Here is a 6,000-nt window from a genome sequence, read left to right as displayed (position 1 = left end):
TATTTTATTTTTAGAAACTCACAAAGTGTGAGTGATGAATATATTAAAAACAAAAAAATTATAAAGACACCCATGCTCGGAACGAGCCATGGCATCCAGAAACTCATATCATCACCTCAAGACTAAACCATCAACTAGCCAAAACAAGGGAGACCAACCCCGAGTACAAAAAAACTAACATCATCATATTGACATATCCTCCGAGAAGGGCGGGGCCCAGGTCCCCATCACCAAAAGAGACAACACAGAGTGCCACCATGCCATCACCCCTGCCACATGTTGACTGAATGCCCTCTGAAGATCTCCAAATACCACCGCAGCACAAAATAATCGTAGGTCCACCGTGACAAAGCAGATCGTAGCAAACCAAAACGAAAATAAACCAGATCGTAGCAGACCAAAACCAAAATGCACAGTAGAACCACCATGAGTTGACGCCACCAGCATGTTTAGCCATGCCATTGCCAAGACATGCCGCCGACCCACAACAGCCCAAGAGTCTCACACACCCAGTAGGAGAAGAGACCAATCCATCATTGCAAACTCACGAACCATATGCATCAAGCTTTTGGGGTAGAGCCAAGCACCCTCCAACCCTGAAGGGGTGAACCCCTAGGACGCCATAGGGCGAGGAGCCCCTGCCACGAGCACTCCGACCTTCCCAAGGCGAAATTGCCTCCACAACCACATCCACACGATCCTCTAGCCACCATTATTGCACCAAAAAGGGCAAGGAGGGGCGACCTCCACCTGGTCCAAAAATGAGGGTGGAGACAAGGGCAGATCCAAAAATGGCCTGGCCGAGACTACAGGGCCCTCATCCTAGAGGGGCACCCAACCACGCGAGGAATCATCCCCCAAGCAAAACATCACTACCAAAGCCCCCCAAGTACCCCGAGCCCTGCCGCCGCAAGCCGTCCTAAGCCTCCTTGCTCTTCAGTCTTCGCAGGCTACCCGCAACTGCTTGGAGAGCCTCCCTCCAATCCTAAGGTGCCTTGCTTTTTATTGTGGCCTAGAAAGAGTGCAAAGAATTTATAAACATCACATTCGCAATTTTTAATCAAGCATGTATTGTTGACGATCTTACTTAAAAGGTATATGGAAATGACGAGAGAAAACATATGCAAATCATTTAGTGTCCGTATCCTTAAAAATAAAATTTTCACGGTTTCGATTTCAAGAAGAAAATTGTTAGGTGAAATCTCCCTTGAATGGATTAGGTAACATGATTTTTCTTTTTCTTTTTTTCTTTTTTTCTTTTCTTTTGGGGGGGTGGGGGGGACAAGAAGTTTTGGATAAATTCTCACAATAATTCCCACATTGACTTACCTCAACATCATGAGCTTCTGTAAGGGAGGCATCGTGTACCTAGCTAGGTATGCGGTGCCTCTCAAGCAGAAGCTCATGATGTTATGCATTGTGTGAAAAACACTCAAAAAGAGTCTGTTTTCCTACATGAGAAAATTTCTAAATCTTCTTGTGGGAGGTGGGGGGGGAGAGAGAGAGAGAGAGAGAGAGAGAGAGAGAGAGAGAGAGAGAGCAGGTTGAAAGGGATAAAATCTAGAAGCTTCCATATAATCTTTTTAAAACAAATTAACAACTTGAAGAAACGATGTGTCACTCTCAAGACATTCTATGACATGCCAAGGCAATGCTATACATATATCAGCACTGCCAATGCCGCTTGGTCCTGGGAAAAACACCAATTTCCCATCTTCTTCTAGAATCACACTGCGTACTGCAAGTGGTCCACCCCAACCAAAATTAGTAGTCATCACAGGAAACTTAGGTGAGCTAGCAACACGTAAGCGAACCGGATTGACAGCAAGTTTGTTGAACAATGCATTTGCACCGTGGAGCTCTACATAGTTAATGAGTTGTTGCATTTGTGTGTTGGAACAAGAACTTACTGCGGCTCGAATTCGAGAAGCTGTAGATGAAAGATCTTCTTCTTGAAGCTCACCCATTGTGGTGGTTGCCATGCCCCACAATAGCACATTCCCAAAGTATCCTGATGGTAAGGGTGGATCCAACCTACCTCTCATATTCACAACATTTCCAAAGGTAATCTTTACATCATGCCCATGGCCATGTGCCTTGCTTACCTTCTTCCATATATGTGCACAAAGAACCTCATAGGAGCTGAATTCATTATCGGCCCTCCTTCAACTTTCCTACCATCTTCTTAGAAAATGAGAAGGCCCTTTGATTGATACTCTCCTTGTTGTTTCCCTTGTCGATGTCTTGTGTTTCCTCAAAACACTCAATAGGTGCCATTTCATGTGACGGATTTCGAATGATGAGAGTGCGGTCATGCGATGGGTAGAGGGACAATGGCTCTCCTCTTGCACACTCTGCCCATGAGCTCATGAAGTGCTTAAGTGAAAAGCCATCCGCAATTACATGACTATGTGATATGCCCAATGCAATACTACCACATGAGAAAAGTGTGACCTACACATCAAGCAAAATTGTTGATTAGTGTTACAAAATCTTCATTTACAAGTACATGCTAAAAAGGAAGATTTGCATTGCTCAAAAAAAAATTCAATCAAGTAGACATTTATTGATATTACAATCCTTTAAACGCATATTTTCTTTTACACTTAAGGTTTCTTTGAGGATGAAATATGCCACTTTTGAACTTATTAGTAATACTCTACAATTTGGTGACTACAAAAACAGGAAAGACTTGCCGCTAGGAGCTAGCTCAGTTTGTTGAAGAAACCGATCTTTGTGACCCAGGTCATGGGTTCGATTGCGGTTGAGTGATGCTGAAAGGCGCACTTTGTAGCTTACGGGTGGGATGCTCGTACTTTTTTATTTTAAAAAAACCCAAAAAGACGAGATAGGGCAAAAGCATTATCAAATTTTCGAGAGATTAGGAGATCGAAACAAAGCTGATGAGATATATCTATATATATTGAATACTTAGATAAATCATGATTGAATATTAACACTACTAAGACTTCTAAAGAGTAATGATGCTCGTTCATCATCCGACGTTTTTTGGGTTTTCAACGACCTCGGTATGCACATTGAAAATAGTGATGGTGATTCCAAAGATCATATCAACATTCTCCTAGGGAAAAAAAAATTCAAAAGAAGTCACGAGCTCATTTGAACTCTTCACAGCGACAAGAGAGGCTCTGTCAAATCCACTCATACAAATGTCTCTCTCTCTCTCTCTCTCTCTCTCTCTCTCTCTCTCTCTCTCTCTCTCTCTCTCTCTCTCTATATATATATATATATATATATATATATATGTATCACAACAGATACACATGCATGCACACACACATACACTTTAATACATACATATTATGTAGACTTACATACATATACTATTAAAAACACGTATCTACACACACACAGAGACCAAATTCTTTTTATTAAAAAAAATCTTAATTTTAAGTTCGATTTGCTAAATTAATAGGTCATCTAAGTTTTATAGGTCTTTATATGTAGATAATTGTTCAAGTCAAATTTATTAAAAAAATGTTGTTTAAGTTAAATTTTTGGGTAAATTGTTGTTTGAGTTTAGAGGTTTGTGAATTAGTAGTAAATTTGAATGGTACACTTCATTTTTATTATATTTATGGTATGGTGGTTGTTTAAAATTAAATTTTGATAAGTTTATGATTTTTTTTAGTTTTGTTTGAGAGTTCATTAGTTTAGTACAAGTTTGAAATTAGTTTGAAGGTTCTGTTGTTTATAGGATTACTTTTATAATAAATTTGAACTTCCTTTACGGTTAGTTTATGATTAGTTTTATGTGGATTTAAAGTTGAATAGTTGAGGACGACGTTTTAGTTAGTATAGAGTTGTTTGTAAGTTCGCACTCTACTTAATCCCAAATATATTCCTAAACACACTACTTAATCCAACATATTGTAGCATAGATGCTCTAAGCCCACGATGAGCGATAAGATAACCAGGTAACTTGAGTCGGTATGTAATAGATTAACACCAAGGCCATTCTTGGCCTGTGAGGTGTACAACTATATGTAAGAGTTCAAAGAATGGAATGAAGGAAGCAAACCTGAGTACAAGTGTCTGACATGCCACGTAGTCATTCTACATTGGTGGAGTTCACAGGCATCATTCTTTTGCCTGGTCGCTCGTCTACCTCCTGTATCTCACTTTCCAGCGTGCAGTTTTGCAGTCCAGCCATAGCCACGTTTAGAAGAGCTTTTTCTCTTCAGTCCACAGCACTAGCAAAACACGATGAGTGATCTCCACGTCAAGCACCAGGATCGCCTCATTACGAGGATGCATCTATGCACCCCGAATTCACACACACAGCTCCATTAGATCACATGTTCCAAGCCATATCTAGTATCCTGCTCCACACAAATTAGGCACTCCTTGAGTACATTTCAGCCAATGTAACCGGACGGAGACACACAGATGAGAGGGTTCGATTGTCTGGGCATTCGCCAAATTCCATCCTTATTTGCATGGGATAGAGGTCATTGTGGAAACCAATCACAAGCCTTTGATTCCACTACTACAAAAGCACTACCCACCGGGTAGTGGTTTTGTAGTAGTGGTACGGTTTTGGCATTGCAGGAATACAAGTTTACTATAGACTTTTGCAAAGGCATCACTGATTGCATAGCTGATGGCCTCTCTAGTGCACAACACCAAGCTACCCAAGTTCACTGTCCACTCATCGACCTCCCTACGAGTCTCGACCAGATGGCCGCTTTTCAAGCTCAAGACCACGCAATACAAAAGCTCATCAATCAGCTCCAGATCCCATTCGGCATCCCAAATTTTTTTTGATAATAAATCATGAGTTGTTTTACGTCAGCCCTAGCTATAACCCTCGTGTATACGTGCCAACAGCCCTGTACTCGTGTCACGGGTTTGGGCACCCCAAGTCGAGAATCCAACACAACACACGAGAGAATCAATTAAAATACTTCAAAACTTAAAATCACACTTCAATTTTTGGTCGACACAGCCCGACATAGTTCCGTGCCCAGAGAGATTGGTCCCAGAGGCTGGCGGCCTTTTCGATATTTCTTTCATATAGATCTTTCAGCAAAGTACAACTCGCAAAGAGTCCTCTACTCTCTAACTCTACGTCCAGATGCTCTGAAGGCCCTTAGGGCTTATTTATTCTTACAAGGGATGCCAAAAGCAAAGCCCCAAAAGTAGTTTAACTCAAAAACAAAGGATCCCAAAAGTAATTGGTCATCAAAAGGTGCCAAAAAGCACCAACACAATTTACGGAATTTCGTACAGCCCTGCCACGTTAACAGCCAGCATGAAACGGGGAAATCCGTACAAGCTGCCACGTTAGCTTGCCAGCACGTTTTGCGAGATATATTGTTGCCACGTAACCTGATGTCCGTACAGCCTGTCAACGCACTTTACGAAGTTGCCACGTCATCAACTCTACCAACCACGTCATCATTTTGTGACATACCTCCCTCTTGAAAGAATTGTAATCGCCCTCGATTAGGCCCACAAAATCATACTCCATGCTTCCCAATCCATACAAATGCAAGTTCCTCACTCCTATTTCTAGTTATCTATCACAAACAACCAAATTGTCGGTACATCAGTATCCCTTTCAGTGTCCTTTCCAGTATCTGGTTCATCTACTGGTCAATAGTTTTGTTCCAGCTCTTCCTGCAAGTAAAGCTTCCACTTTTCTGCACTCGTCTATCCTTTCAGCTTTCCACCCCGTCCTAGGAGGAGACTCAATGGCCTCATGCCGTCACGAGTGAATCTCATCAATCGGGTAATTCTACACGTGTTTCGCAAATCTCTGGTCTCTGGAGTACTTGATCAATCTTTTCACACGTGGATCAATCTTTTCACACACGTGTGAACCTGTAGTCAACGCTTATACTTTGCTCTGGCAAACTTCTCTACCGAAAAAATCGCCCAAATCTTCATTCTTTTCTTCAGTTCCTGTACCAGATTTCAACTCTTCTTTGCCTTCTCGCTGAGAGGTGTTATCTCAGTCAGATTCTCCACGAGAAC

The 6,000-nt window shown here is 41.6% G+C and overlaps 1 pseudogene across 1 annotated transcript in view; it reads right to left on the bottom strand.

The window, feature by feature from the left end:
- Window positions 1-1,544: 1,544 nt before the first annotated feature.
- The window catches only part of LOC147427872 (shikimate O-hydroxycinnamoyltransferase-like), a 31,212-nt pseudogene continuing 26,756 nt past the window's right edge, over window positions 1,545-6,000 (bottom strand). The window contains exon 3 of the transcript XR_015185940.1: window positions 1,545-2,454. The product of XR_015185940.1 is annotated as a shikimate O-hydroxycinnamoyltransferase-like (transcript). The remainder of the gene's footprint in view (window positions 2,455-6,000) is intronic.

The sequence above is a fragment of the Adiantum capillus-veneris genome, chromosome 23 (assembly GCF_014529385.1).
Source record: "Adiantum capillus-veneris isolate H3 chromosome 23, ASM1452938v2, whole genome shotgun sequence".
NCBI lineage: Eukaryota > Viridiplantae > Streptophyta > Polypodiopsida > Polypodiales > Pteridaceae > Adiantum > Adiantum capillus-veneris.
This window is presented reverse-complemented; position numbering and strand designations above follow the sequence as displayed.